Source organism: Entelurus aequoreus, linkage group LG25 (genome assembly GCF_033978785.1).
Source record: "Entelurus aequoreus isolate RoL-2023_Sb linkage group LG25, RoL_Eaeq_v1.1, whole genome shotgun sequence".
Lineage (NCBI taxonomy): Eukaryota > Metazoa > Chordata > Actinopteri > Syngnathiformes > Syngnathidae > Entelurus > Entelurus aequoreus.
Genome location: NC_084755.1, coordinates 4,430,557 through 4,447,490, shown reverse-complemented (window position 1 = coordinate 4,447,490; position 16,934 = coordinate 4,430,557). Strand labels below are relative to the sequence as shown.

General features: G+C 31.7%; 1 protein-coding gene across 1 annotated transcript in view; it reads left to right on the top strand.

Annotated features, from left to right (window-relative positions):
• tufm (Tu translation elongation factor, mitochondrial) overlaps nt 1-3,879 on the top strand; it is a 17,544-nt gene extending 13,665 nt beyond the window's left edge. Inside the window, exon 11 of the mRNA XM_062037327.1 lies at nt 3,697-3,879. The gene's annotated coding sequence lies outside the window, so the exon portion shown is untranslated. The remainder of the gene's footprint in view (nt 1-3,696) is intronic.
• The last annotated feature ends 13,055 nt before the right edge of the window (nt 3,880-16,934 follow it).

Below are 16,934 nucleotides of genomic sequence, written 5' to 3'. Positions count from 1 at the left end.
ATGGGAGGTTATTTATAGAATAGAAAGTACTTTATTGATTCCTGGGGGAAATTCAGCACCACAGTTCGCTCACAATAAACAATAAAAACTTAGGTATTTTTTACATGTGAATAACTTACATACAGTCTATTATACAGCATTATTTACATGTGAATAACATAAATACAGTCTATTATACAGCATTATTTACATGTGAATAACATAAATACAGTCTATTATACAGCATTATTCACATGTGAATAACATAAATGCAGTCTATTATACAGAATTATTCACATGTGAATAATGTAAATAGTCTATTATACCGCATTATTCACATGTGAATAACATAAATATAGTCTATTATACAGCATTATTCACATGTGAAAAATCTAAATACAGTCTATTATACAGCATTATTCACATGTGAATAATATAAATACAATCTATTATACAGCATTATTCACATGTGAATAATGTAAATAGTCTATTATACAGCATTATTCACATGTGAATAACATAAATACAGTCTATTATACAGCATTATTCACATGTGAATAACATAAATACAGTCTATTATACAGCATTATTCACATGTGAATAACATAAATACAGTCTATTATACAGAATTATTCACATGTGAATAATGTAAATAGTCTATTATACCGCATTATTCACATGTGAATAACATAAATACAGTCTATTATACAGCATTATTCACATGTGAATAACATAAATACAGTCTATTATACAGCATTATTCACATGTGAATAACATAAATACAGTCTATTATACAGCATTATTCACATGTGAAAAATCTAAATACAGTCTATTATACAGCATTATTCACATGTGAATAATATAAATACAATCTATTATACAGCATTATTCACATGTGAATAATGTAAATAGTCTATTATACAGCATTATTCACATGTGAATAACATAAATACAGTCTATTATACAGCATTATTCACATGTGAATAACATAAATACAGTCTATTATACAGAATTATTCACATGTGAATAATGTAAATAGTCTATTATACCGCATTGTTCACATGTGAATAACATAAATACAGTCTATTATACAGCATTATTCACATGTGAATAACATAAATACAGTCTATTATACAGCATTATTCACATGTGAATAACATAAATACAGTCTATTATACAGCATTATTCACATGTGAAAAATCTAAATACAGTCTATTATACAGCATTATTCACATGTGAATAATATAAATACAATCTATTATACAGCATTATTCACATGTGAATAATGTAAATAGTCTATTATACAGCATTATTCACATGTGAATAACATAAATACAGTCTATTATACAGCATTATTCACATGTGAATAACATAAATACAGTCTATTATACAGAATTATTCACATGTGAATAATGTAAATAGTCTATTATACCGCATTATTCACATGTGAATAACATAAATACAGTCTATTATACAGCATTATTCACATGTGAATAACATAAATACAGTCTATTATACAGCATTATTCACATGTGAATAACATAAATACAGTCTATTATACAGCATTATTCACATGTGAAAAATCTAAATACAGTCTATTATACAGCATTATTCACATGTGAATAACATAAATACAGTCTATTATACAGCATTATTTACATGTGAATAACATAAATACAATCTATTATACAGCATTATTCACATGTGAAAAACATAAATACAGTCTATTATACAGCATTATTCACACGTGAATAATATAAATACAGTCTATTATACAGCATTATTCACACGTGAATAATATAAATACAATCTATTATACAGCATTATTCACATGTGAATAATGTAAATAGTCTATTATACAGCATTATTCACATGTGAATAACATAAATACAGTCTATTATACAGCATTATTTACATGTGAATAACATAAATACAGTCTATTATACAGCATTATTCACATGTGAATAACATAAATACAGTCTATTATACAGCATTATTCACATGTGAATAACATAAATACAGTCTATTATACAGCGTTATTCACATGTGAATAACATAAATACAGTCTATTATACAGCATTATTCACATGTGAAAAATATAAATACAGTCTATTATACAGCAATATTCACATGTGAATAACATAAATACAGTCTATTATACAGCATTATTCACATGTGAATAATATAAATACAGTCTATTATACAGCATTATTCACATGTGAAAAATATAAATACAGTCTATTATACAGCATTATTCACATGTGAATAATGCTGTATCTATTATACAACATTATTCACATGTGAATAACATAAATACAGTCTATTATACAGCATTATTCACATGTGAATAATGCTGTATCTATTATACAACATTATTCACATGTGAATAACATAAATACAATCTATTATACAACATTATTCACATGTGAATAACATAAATACAGTCTATTATACAGCATTATTCAAATGTGAATAATGTAAATAGTTAGGGATGTCCGATAATAGCTTTTTGCCGATATCCGATATTACGATATTGTCCAACTCTTTAATTACCGATACCGATATCAACCGATACCGATATCAACCGATATATGCAGTCGTGGAATTAACACATTATTATGATTATTATTATTGTGAAGATAAGGTACTTTTTTAAAAAATTAGTAAAATAAGATAAATAAATTACAAACATTTTCTTGAATAAAAAAGAAAGTACAACAATATAAAAACAGTTACATAGAAACTAGTAATGAATGAAAATTAGTAAAATTAAGTGTTAAAGGTTAGTACTATTAGTGGAGCAGCAGCACGCACAATCATGTGTGCTTACGGACTGTATCCCTTGCAGACTGTATTGATATATATTGATATATAATGTAGGAAGCAGAATATTAATAACAGAAAGAAACAACCCTTTTGTGTGAATGAGTGTAAATGGGGGAGGGAGGTTTTTTGGGTTGGTGCACTAATTGTAAGTGTATCTTGGGTTTTTTATGTGGATTTAATTAAAAAAAACAAAAAACGATACCAATAATAAAAAAACAGATACCGATAATTTCCGATATTACATTTTAACGCATATATCGGCCGATAATATCGGCAGGCCGATATTATCGGACATCTCTATAAATAGTCTATTATACAGCATTATTCACATGTGAATAATGCTGTATAATATACAGTATTTATATTATTCACATGTGAATAATATAAATACTGTCTAGTATATTGACAAACTGAAATTCCAAACACACATTTTGCCCACATTTTTTTTAATTCAGTACAATTGTCCGCATAATTTATGGTCAAACAAAAAAAATCATTAAACAAAATTAAAAGGCAAAAAAATGCATTTACACAAATTTAGTGTCCAAAGAAAGCTTTTGTAATAAATACACACCTCCATAGTTGGTAAATTCATCACACTTCAACATCTCTAACATGTAAACGCTGTCTCTTTGCTAGGTCAGCGAATCCATTCCTACTGATGTATATATGTATGTACGTATGTATATGTATGTACTTATTAGTTGAAGATGAGGTTTTTCTACTGACAAGGTTAGTTTTTATTCTTTAGAATAGCGGTGGTGTCCCCTGAATATTCAAACTATCTGACCAGACCACATTTCCATCTGGACTTCCAACCTTTTTCTCAGCCTGCGTATTATTTGCAGACTTCTTCCACTTTTTTAAATGTTTTAGTTTTCTGCCCCTCAGAAGAAGAAGAAGAAGAAGAGAGTTGAAGATTAGGAGAGGAAAAGTGTCCTGTGGGAAAAGTTGATTGTTGGAGGTCTCACTCTCACGTCCACGAGCCAAAGAGAACATTTCCCCTGACATTTGCAGTGAGGGCATTCCTTTCCCAAAACACTGCTCTTCATCTTCCACCATCATGCAGCCTCCTTGACATATATACACATATACGTACATGCAAACCCCAAAAGCAGTGAAGTTGGCACGTTGTGTAAATGCTAAATAAAAAGAGAATACAAATCCTTTTCAACTTATATTCAATTGAATAGACTGCAAAGACAAGATATTTCATGCTAGAACTGGAAAACTTAATTTTTTTTGGCAAATATTAGCTCATTTGGAATTTGATGCCTGCAACATGTTTCAAAAAAGCTGGCACAAGTGGCAAGAAAGACTGAGAAAGTTAAGGAATGCTCATCAAAGACTTATTTGGAACATCCCACAGGTGAACAGGCTAATTGGGAACAGGTGGGTGCCATGATTGGGTATAAAAGCAGCTTCCATGAAATGCTCACAAGGACGGGGCGAGGGTCACCACTTTGTCAACAAATGCCCGAGCAAATTGTTTAAGAACAACATTTCTCAAGCAGCTATTGCAAGGAATTTAGGGATTTCACCATCTACGCTCCGTAATATCATCAAAAGGTTCAGAGAATCTGGAGAAATCACTGCACGTAAGCCATGATATTACGCACCTTGGATCCCTCAGGCGGTACTGCATCAAAAAGCCACATCCGTGTGTAAAGGATATCACCACATGGGCTCAGGAACACTTCGGAAAAACCACTGTCAGTAACTACAGTTGGTCGCTACATCTGTACGTGCGAGTTAAAACTCGACTATGCATTTATCAACAACACCCGGAAACGCTTCGCTGGGCCCGAGCTCATCTAGGATGGACTGATGCAAAGTGGAAAAGTGTTCTTTGGTCTGACGAGTCCAAATTTCAAATTTTTTTGGAAACTGTGGACGTCGTGTCCTCCGGACCAAAGAGGAAAAGAACCATCCAGGTAGTTCTAGGGTCAAAGTGTAAAAGGCAGCATGTGTGATGGTATGGGGGTGTATTAGTGGCCAAGACATGGGTAACTTACACATCTGTGAAGGCACCATTAATGCTGAAAGGTACATACAGCTTTTGGAGCAACATATGTTGCCGTCCAAGCAACGTTATCATGGACGCCCCTGCTTATTTCAGCAAGACAACGCCAAGCCACGTGTTACAACAGCGTGGCTTCGTAGTAAAAGAGTGCGGGTACTAGACTGGCCTGCCTGTAGTCCAGACATTGAAAATGTGTGGTGCAATATGAAGGCTAAAATATGAGAAGGGAGACTGTTGAACAACTTAAGCTGTACATCAAGCAAGAATGGGAAAGAATCAGACGTGGTAACAGGTAGCATGTTGACATTTAGCATGCTAACACTAGCACCAAGTAACAACATCCATGACTTTAAGGTTTTTTTTTACTGACATAATTGGCTAACATGCAACTGTTAGCACCTGTAATAGCATACGTGCTAAAAAGTCCTAAATTGTTTTTTTTCCACATTTTCGGGCAGTTTGTTTGGGAAATGTGGGAGTGGATAAATGTGGAATTTAGCAACATTATCATTTACAATTTCAGTTCTACTTCCTGTTTGTAACCGCAAATCAAACTCATGTAATAACAGACATTTTGATGCGGTTGTAAGTGCTAACTGTAAGGACGGTCGCCGCAGCAACAGGATTGCGTAACACGTCGGCTTGCACCGCATGCTTTCAGGAGTCTGATCCTCGTCACGCACAAACCTCCAATAAACTCACTTTTGTCAGCCAGCTGGACTTCAACAACATTCAGCGGTGAAGGTCAGAGGTCAACTAAGTGGGGTCAAAGAAATGTGGCGACAGTGCTTGCATAAGACTGAAAGAAGAGACCTTTGACCCCCATCACAAATGTCACAGAATGCTCCTCTTGGCTGTGGTCTGGTGTACCACTTATTTTTAACACTTGTATGAGTGGGACCCTTTTGGGTCCCTAGGAACTTTAGTGGGATTTTTTTGTTTTAATGAATAGTGAATCAAAATTAATGTTATGAATTATTGACATATTCAAGGTTACAATTACTTCACATCAAATATTACACTTTGAAATATATTTGGGGGAAAATATGTTTGCAATATAAAAACAGTTTTCTATGGCAGGGCATAAAACAAACAAAAAACATAATAAAATAATAACTTATAATCAACAATCTGAAGTTAATCTATAGATTTAAGTTTTGAAAGTAAAGAAAACATGTATAATAATGTATGACTTATTTTTTTAACACTTTTATAAGTGGGACCCTTTAGGGTCCCTAAGAACTTTAGTGTGATTTTTTTTTTAATGAATAGTGAATCAAAATTAATGTTGTTATGAATTATTGACATATTCAAGGCTCCAATTACTTCACATCAAATATTACACTTTGAAATATATTTGGGGTAAAATATGTTTGCAATATAAAAACAGTTTTCTATGGCAGGGCATAAAACAAACAAAAAACATAATAAAATAATAACGTAAAATCAACAATCTGAAGTTAATCTATAGATTTAAGTATTGAAAGTAAAGAAAAAAATGTAAAATAATGTATGACTTATTTTTTAACACTTTTATGAGTGGGACCCTTTTGGGTCCCTAGAAACTTTAGTGTGATTTTTATTTTATTTTTATGAATAGTGAATCAAAATCAATGTTATGAATTATTGACATATTCAAGGTTACAATTACTTCACATCAAATATTACACTTTGAAATATATTTTGGGGAAAATATGTTTGCAATATAAAACAGTTTTCTATGGCAGGGCATAAAACAAAAAACATAATAAAATAATAACTTATAATCAACAATCTGAAGTTAATCTAAAGATTTAAGTGTTGAAAGTAAAGAAAAAATGTAAAAGAATGTATGACTTATTTTTTAACACTTTTATGAGTGGGACCCTTTTGGGTCCAGAGGAACTTTAGTGTGATTTTTTTTTTAATGAATAGTGAATCAAAATCAATGTTATGAATTATTGACATATTCAAGGCTCCAATTACTTCACATCAAATATTACACTTTGAAATATATTTGGGATAAAATATGTTTGCCATATAAAAAAACTGTTTTTATGGCAGGGCATAAAACAAACAAAAAACATAATAAAATAATAACTTATAATCAACAATCTGAAGTTAATCTAAAGATTTAAGTGTTGAAAGTAAAGAAAAAATGTAAAATAATGCATGACTTATTTTTTAACACTTTTATAAGTGGGACCCGTTTGGGTGCCTAGGAACTTTAGTGTGATTTTATTTAATGAATAGTGAATCAAAATCAATGTTGTGAATTATTGACATATTCAAGGTTACAATTACTTCACATCAAATATTACACTTTGAAATATATTTGGGGGGAAATATGTTTGCAATATAAAAACAGTTTTCTATGGCAGGGCATAAAACAAACAACATAATACAATAATAATTTATAATCAACAATCTGAAGTTAATCTATGGATTTAAGTGTTGAAAGTAAAGAAAACATGTATAATAATATATGACTTATTTTTTAACACTTTTATAAGTGGGACCCGTTTGGGTCCCTAGGAACTTTAGTGTGATTTTATTTAATGAATAGTGAATCAAAATCAATGTTGTGAATTATTGACATATTCAAGGATCCAATTACTTCACATCAAATGTTACACTTTGAAATATATTTGGGGGAAAATATGTTTGCAATATAAAAACAGTTTTCTATGGCAGGGCATAAAACAAACAAAAAACATAATAAAATAATAACTTATAATCAACAATCTGAAGTTAATCTATAGATTTAAGTGTTGAAAGTAAAGAAAAAAATGTAAAATAATGTATGACTTATTTTTTAACACTTTTATGAGTGGGACCCTTTTGGGTCCCTAGGAACTTTAGTGTGATTTTTTTTTTTTAGTGAATAGTGAATCAAAATCAATGTTGTTATGAATTATTGACATATTCAAGGTTCCAATTACTTCACATCAAATATTACACTTTGAAATATATTTGGGGGAAAATATGTTTGCAATATAAAAACAGTTTTCTATGGCAGGACATAAAACACAAAAAAAACATAATAAAATACTAACTTATAATCAACAATCTGAAGTTAATCTATAGATTTAAGTGTTGAAAGTAAAGAAAAAATGTTAAAAATAATGTATGACTTATTTTTTAACACTTTTATGAGTGGGACCCTTTTGGGTCCCGAGGAACTTTAGTGTGATTTTTTTTTAATGAATAGTGAATTATTATGTTATGAATTATTGACATATTCAAGGCTCCAATTACTTCACATCAAATATTACACTTTGAAATATATTTGGGGAAAATATGTTTGCAATATAAAAACAGTTTTCTATGGCAGGGCATACAACAAACAAAAAACATAATAAAATAATAACTTATAATCAACAATCTGAAGTTAATCTAAAGATTTAAGTGTTGAAAGTAAAGAAAAAATGTAAAATAATGTATGACTTATTTTTTAACACTTATGAGTGGGACCCTTTTGGGTCCCTAGGAACTTTAGTGTGATTTTTTTTTAATGAATAGTGAATCAAAATTAATGTTATGAATTATTGACATATTCAAGGCTCCAATTACTTCACATCAAATATTACACTTTGAAATATATTTTGTGGAAAATATGTTTGCAATATAAAAACAGTTTTCTATGGCAGGACATAAAAAAACAAATATAATAAAATAACTTATAATCAACAAATGGATCTGAAGTTAATCTATAGATTTAAGTGTTGAAAGTAAAGAAAAAATGTAAAATAATGTATGACTTATTTTTTAACACTTTTATTAGTGGGACCCTTTTGGGTACCTAGGAACTTTAGTGTGATTTTTTTTTTTTTTTTAGTGAATAGTGAATCAAAATCAATGTTGTTATGAATTATTGACATATTCAAGGCTCCAATTACTTCACATCAAATATTACACTTTGAAATATATTTGGGGGAAAATATGTTTGCAATATAAAAACAGTTTTCTATGACAGGGCATAAAACAAACAAAAAACATAATAAAATAATAACTTATAATCAACAATCTGAAGTTAATCTATAGATTTAAGTGTTGAAAGTAAAGGAAAAAAAAGTAAAATAATGTATGACTTATTTTTTAACACTTTTATGAGTGGGACCCTTTTGGGTCCCTAGGAACTTTAGTGTGATTTTTTTTTTTTAGTGAATAGTGAATCAAAATCAATGTTGTTATGAATTATTGACATATTCAAGGCTCCAATTACTTCACATCAAATATTACACTTTGAAATATATTTTTGAGGAAAATATGTTTGCAATATAAAAACAGTTTTCTATGGCAGGACATAAAACACAAAAAAAACATAATAAAATACTAACTTATAATCAACAATCTGAAGTTAATCTATAGATTTAAGTGTTGAAAGTAAAGAAAAAATGTTAAAAATAATGTACGACTTATTTTTTAACACTTTTATGAGTGGGACCCTTTTGGGTCCCGAGGAACTTTAGTGTGATTTTTTTTTAATGAATAGTGAATTATTATGTTATGAATTATTGACATATTCAAGGCTCCAATTACTTCACATCAAATATTACACTTTGAAATATATTTGGGGGAAAATATGTTTGCAATATAAAAACAGTTTTCTATGGCAGGGCATACAACAAACAAAAAACATAATAAAATAATAACTTATAATCAACAATCTGAAGTTAATCTAAAGATTTAAGTGTTGAAAGTAAAGAAAAAATGTAAAATAATGTATGACTTATTTTTTAACACTTTTATGAGTGGGACCCTTTTGGGTCCCTAGGAACTTTAGTGTGATTTTTTTTATGAATAGTGAATCAAAATTAATGTTATGAATTATTGACATATTCAAGGCTCCAATTACTTCACATCAAATATTACACTTTGAAATATATTTTGTGGAAAATATGTTTGCAATATAAAAACAGTTTTCTATGGCAGGACATAAAACAAACAAACATAATAAAATAACTTATAATCAACAAATGGATCTGAAGTTAATCTATAGATTTAAGTGTTGAAAGTAAAGAAAAAATGTAAAATAATGTATGACTTATTTTTTTAACACTTTTATTAGTGGGACCCTTTTGGGTCCCTAGGAACTTTAGTGTGATTTTTTTTTTTTTTTTTAGTGAATAGTGAATCAAAATCAATGTTGTTATGAATTATTGACATATTCAAGGCTCCAATTACTTCACATCAAATATTACACTTTGAAATATATTTGGGGGAAAATATGTTTGCAATATAAAAACGGTTTTCTATGGCAGGGCATGAAACAAACAAAAAACATAATAAAATAATAACTTATAATCAACAATCTGAAGTTAATCTATAGATTTAAGTGTTGAAAGTAAAGAAAAAATGTAAAATAATGTATGACTTATTTTTGAACACTTTTATGAGTAGGACCCAAAAGGGTCCCTAGGAACTTTAGTGTGATTTTATTTATTTTTTATGAATAGTGAATCAAAATCAATGTTGTTATGAATTATTGACATATTCAAGGTTACAATTACTTTACATCAAATATTACACTTTGGAATATATTTTGTGGAAAATATGTTTGCAATATAAAAACAGTTTTCTATGGCAGGGCATAAAACAAACAAAAAACATAATAAAATAATGTATAATCCTCAAATGGATCTGAAGTTAATCTATAGATTTAGGCGTTGAAAGTAAAGAAAAAATGTGAAATAATGTATGACTTATTTTTTAACACTTTTATGAGTGGGACCCTTTTGGGTCCCTAGGAACTTTAGTGTGATTTTTTTTTTTTAGTGAATAGTGAATCAAAATCAATGTCGTTATGAATTATTGACATATTCAAGGCTCCAATTACTTCACATCAAATATTACACTTTGGAATATATTTTGTGGAAAATATGTTTGCAATATAAAAACAGTTTTCTATGGCAGGGCATAAAACAAACAACATAATAAAATAATAACTTATAATCAACAATCTGAAGTTAATCTAAATATTTAAGTGTTGAAAGTAAAGAAAAAATGTAAAATAATGTATGACTTTTTTTTTAACACTTTTATGAGTGGGACCCTTTTGGGTCCCTAGAAACTTTAGTGTGATTTTCTTTTAATGAATAATGAATTATTATGTTATGAATTATTGACATATTCAAGGCTCCAATTACTTCACATCAAATATTACACTTTGAAATATATTTGGGGGAAAATATGTTTGCAATATAAAAACAGTTTTCTATGGCAGGGCATACAACAAACAAAAAACATAATAAAATAATAACTTATAATCAACAATCTGAAGTTAATCTAAAGATTTAAGTGTTGAAAGTAAAGAAAAAATGTAAAATAATGTATGACTTATTTTTTAACTCTTATGAGTGGGACCCTTTTGGGTCCCTAGGAACTTTAGTGTGATTTTTTTTTTTATGAATAGTGAATCAAAATTAATGTTATGAATTATTGACATATTCAAGGCTCCAATTACTTCACATCAAATATTACACTTTGAAATATATTTTGTGGAAAATATGTTTGCAATATAAAAACAGTTTTCTATGGCAGGACATAAAACAAACAAATATAATAAAATAACTTATAATCAACAAATGGATCTGAAGTTAATCTATAGATTTAAGTGTTGAAAGTAAAGAAAAAATGTAAAATAATGTATGACTTATTTTTTAACACTTTTATTAGTGGGACCCTTTTGGGTACCTAGGAACTTTAGTGTGATTTTTTTTTTTTTTTTTAGTGAATAGTGAATCAAAATCAATGTTGTTATGAATTATTGACATATTCAAGGCTCCAATTACTTCACATCAAATATTACACTTTGAAATATATTTGGGGGAAAATATGTTTGCAATATAAAAACAGTTTTCTATGGCAGGGCATAAAACAAACAAAAAACATAATAAAATAATAACTTATAATCAACAATCTGAAGTTAATCTATAGATTTAAGTGTTGAAAGTAAAGAAAAAAAATGTAAAATAATGTATGACTTATTTTTAACACTTTTATGAGTGGGACCCTTTTGGGTCCCTAGGAACTTTAGTGTGATTTTTTTTTTTTTTAGTGAATAGTGAATCAAAATCAATGTTGTTATGAATTATTGACATATTCAAGGCTCCAATTACTTCACATCAAATATTACACTTTGAAATATATTTTTGAGGAAAATATGTTTGCAATATAAAAACAGTTTTCTATGGCAGGACATAAAACACAAAAAAAACATAATAAAATACTAACTTATAATCAACAATCTGAAGTTAATCTATAGATTTAAGTGTTGAAAGTAAAGAAAAAATGTTAAAAATAATGTATGACTCATTTTTTAACACTTTTATGAGTGGGACCCTTTTGGGTCCCGAGGAACTTTAGTGTGATTTTTTTTTAATGAATAGTGAATTATTATGTTATGAATTATTGACATATTCAAGGCTCCAATTACTTCACATCAAATATTACACTTTGAAATATATTTGGGGGAAAATATGTTTGCAATATAAAAACAGTTTTCTATGGCAGGGCATACAACAAACAAAAAACATAATAAAATAATAACTTATAATCAACAATCTGAAGTTAATCTAAAGATTTAAGTGTTGAAAGTAAAGAAAAAATGTAAAATAATGTATGACTTATTTTTTAACACTTTTATGAGTGGGACCCTTTTGGGTCCCTAGGAACTTTAGTGTGATTTTTTTTTATGAATAGTGAATCAAAATTAATGTTATGAATTATTGACATATTCAAGGCTCCAATTACTTCACATCAAATATTACACTTTGAAATATATTTTGTGGAAAATATGTTTGCAATATAAAAACAGTTTTCTATGGCAGGACATAAAACAAACAAACATAATAAAACAACTTATAATCAACAAATGGATCTGAAGTTAATCTATAGATTTAAGTGTTGAAAGTAAAGAAAAAATGTAAAATAATGTATGACTTATTTTTTAACACTTTTATTAGTGGGACCCTTTTGGGTCCCTAGGAACTTTAGTGTGATTTTTTTTTTTTTTTAGTGAATAGTGAATCAAAATCAATGTTGTTATGAATTATTGACATATTCAAGGCTCCAATTACTTCACATCAAATATTACACTTTGAAATATATTTGGGGGAAAATATGTTTGCAATATAAAAACGGTTTTCTATGGCAGGGCATGAAACAAACAAAAAACATAATAAAATAATAACTTATAATCAACAATCTGAAGTTAATCTATAGATTTAAGTGTTGAAAGTAAAGAAAAAATGTAAAATAATGTATGACTTATTTTTGAACACTTTTATGAGTAGGACCCAAAAGGGTCCCTAGGAACTTTAGTGTGATTTTATTTATTTTTTATGAATAGTGAATCAAAATCAATGTTGTTATGAATTATTGACATATTCAAGGTTACAATTACTTTACATCAAATATTACACTTTGGAATATATTTTGTGGAAAATATGTTTGCAATATAAAAACAGTTTTCTATGGCAGGGCATAAAACAAACAAAAAACATAATAAAATAATGTATAATCCTCAAATGGATCTGAAGTTAATCTATAGATTTAGGCGTTGAAAGTAAAGAAAAAATTTAAAATAATGTATGACTTATTTTTTAACACTTTTATGAGTGGGACCCTTTTGGGTCCCTAGGAACTTTAGTGTGATTTTTTTTTTTTTTAGTGAATAGTGAATCAAAATCAATGTTGTTATGAATTATTGACATATTCAAGGCTCCAATTACTTCACATCAAATATTACACTTTGGAATATATTTTGTGGAAAATATGTTTGCAATATAAAAACAGTTTTCTATGGCAGGGCATAAAACAAACAAACATAATAAAATAACTTATAATCAACAAATGGATCTGAAGTTAATCTATAGATTTAAGTGTTGACAATAAAGAAACAATGTAAAATAATGTATGACTTATTTCTTAACACTTTTATAATTGGGACCCTTTTGGGTCCCGGGGAACTTTAGTGTGATTATTTTCAATGAATAGTGAATCAAAATTAATATTGTTATGAATTATTGACATATTCAATTTGTGTTTCATCTGACATCACATGGACAAAGATAAGACCTTCTGGAGGAAAGTTCTGTGGTCAGATGAAACAAAAATGGAGCTGTTTGGCCACAATACCCAGCAATATGTTTGGAGGAGAAAAGGTGAGGCCTTTAATCCCAGGAACACCAAGCCTACCGTCAAGCATGGTGGTGGTGGTACTATGCTCTGGGCCTGTTTTGCTGCCAATGGAACTGCTGCTTTACAGAGAGTCCCTCGGTGTAAAAAGTTAGGACACCCCCGTGATCTCTATGATGACATCAGTGTTAGTTTTGGTGTAGGCGGCGTGAACAGGAAGTTAGTTTGACTAATGGCCGCCTCCTCCCGCGTTCTATTCCGCCTGCTGTGAAAAAGGCAGAAACATTCATTTTCCACAGCAAACCTTTGAGGTTTTTCAACAGGAGTCAGCAAGACTGCGAGAGCACGGACTTGCTTAAAGGGCACTCGCACGCACTCGCACACACACGCACGCACACGCCGTGGAAGGAAGGAAATGAGGCCGGTTATTGATGATGTTCTCCTGAAGTCACAAATGTCAAATAAATATAGATTTCCTTCACGCAGCCTAAATCCGGGCTCTCCAAAGTGCGGCCCGCAGCTTCTTTTCCTTGACACAATCTAAAGGCAAAATAAACACACCCCGAATTACAACACTACAAAAAACAACAACTATAAACCGCTAGATTTTCCTACGTTTTGAACCCTGCGGCTTACAAAACGGCGCAGCTAATTTATGGGTTTTTCTTTGCTGACGGCCATAAGTTGTTAGAATAATTGTAAGTTATCACAAAAAACTTTGTGTTGAAATGAGTTCCAGGCAAAAGGACAGGGGCTGTCTTTGAGGCCTACCAAGAGGAAGAATGCTCGTAAAACTCCACTGTGACTTCAAGGCGGAGAGATGACAGGATCTGCCCAATTTCCAGACGAACTCTTTTTGAAGTATTTTACAAACTCTTTTTGAACTATTTTATGGAACTCTCTTTGAAGTATTTTATGGATCTCTTTTCGAACTATTTTACGACCTCTTCTTTTGAACTGTTCGGTAACCAAAGGCAACGCTGTTTACGACCCACTTCCCTCTGGAAGCAGCTGTGGTCAGATGGGAGGAGAAAGTCAAATAAAGAAGGAGGAGTGCAATCTTTGGGCAGAGCGTAAGGATACAATGTCCGGGCGACTCTCCTCAATATATTGAATTCTGCCTCTGTTTAATTCTTTGCCTCTTGTCTTGTTTAATAGATGTCATCAGTGTTTGAACCTGACAATAGTGTAAGTTTAAAAAAAAACTAAACAAGCAAAGACAAAGTAAGGTGTGTTATTGTTGTTGCTCTGGCGCCATCTTTTGGACGAATTTGCTGACTGCAGGCGCTGCAGTGTTCGCCCCATTTTAGTTCTTGCAACCGGAAGTACAATTGCCGTTCAGTCTTTTCGCCATCCATAGCGTTTATACTCGTATACCTTGGTACTTGGGTTGCTGGTGACGCCACTTTTCTATTTTCCGCCTCCCTTCTTCTCCCTGCTCGCTCTCTTTGCTTTGTCCTGTCTACACTTTTTTGAAGCCTCTTTCTTTGCGCTGTCCTCCAAATCTAAACATCAGACATGGAAATGATCAGCTGGACTCTCGACTCAATTGACAAAATCTTTTCGACGAGGAAAAGAGCCTGGCTGCCCTGATGGAACCATTGCTGCGGGGTACGTGAGAGATTCCTGGGATAAATGGAGAATCATGTGCCTCTCAGTCCTTTCCGTCGAGGACGTGGAAGACATCTACCTATTTGGAACCGTGATCGCGGGGCACCTGCTGGTTGGGCTGGGCATTGCTCTGGTGTATTGTCAAATTCGTAAGGCGATGGCAGCCACTCAAGGAGCCCAAAGGCTGTTCGTCGCAATGGAAGGATTGGGCCGGGCTGTGGGATCACAGTCTGGGGCGATTTCTGAACTGAATCGCAAGATGGATCACATCATGGAAAAGCTGGTTGAAAGGGAAAAATTGGATATGAGGGCCGGCATGGAATAGAAAAGACAAGCCATTGTAATGTCTGCTCGCGGAAAAACAAAATCCTAATCTACGATTTGACTCCCTCGAATGGCCTTGATGCGACAACAGGAGCAGGCTGTTCTGAAAACATCCCCCCCGAGGACTCCTCAATGATGGACGCTTTTGACCTCCCTCCCTCCTCAACGACACCTGGAGTCAAACTTTTGCTTGCATGCAGAACGGCCCCAGGCCTATGGACACTACATCAACACACCCAAGACAACGGGCATACACACGCACACACCCTCACCCCCACCCCACGCCTTCACCACCGCTTGATTCCCCTTCGGGGTGATGGACGGCTGGCAGCGCTTTATAGCAGCAGTCGACCTCCAGGGCCCCAACTCCCCCCCCAACCCCCTCAGTTGCGAGTTGTCGGGATTATATGTAACATGTTTATGTGTGCTTGGCATGGAGGTTTTTTCCCCCACTCCAGACTAGGCCCCCTTAGGAGCCCAGTCTAGATTGTATTTTTTTACTCATCTTTTTCCCCAGCGTTTTACCTTTTTCCCATCTTTTACGGGGTGCCTTGTGCAATGACAATAAAGACCTATCCTATCCTCAACGCTAACAAAGAAATGGGCTCAAACGACGCTCCGACGTGAGTAAAGTCGGGCTTCACTTTTCCAAAAATGCACTTGCTTGATGCTAATATACATTGGCTTTGCTATTGTCATGCTGCTGATTAACATTAGCGATATTACATGGCCATTTCAACACCTCCATTTTGTTAATGAAAACTACAACTAAGATGCACGTTACAATCAAACAGCCGGTGCGTAATTAGTACAATACTTACTGGACTAACACTTTTTAGGGCGCAACAAAAACACACCATAAACCAGGCATTTAACAACATATTTAGCTCATTTTTTAATGTTGCAATAAAACATGTGATTTTATTATGAAAACAATATTTATTAACTCGCACTACAGTAGCAAAATTGGTCCCTGCATCGGTACCTTTGGTATTTGCCATTAAGTCGAATGTGCCAATCGTGTCTTTTGTTGCGCCCTACAAAGTGTTTG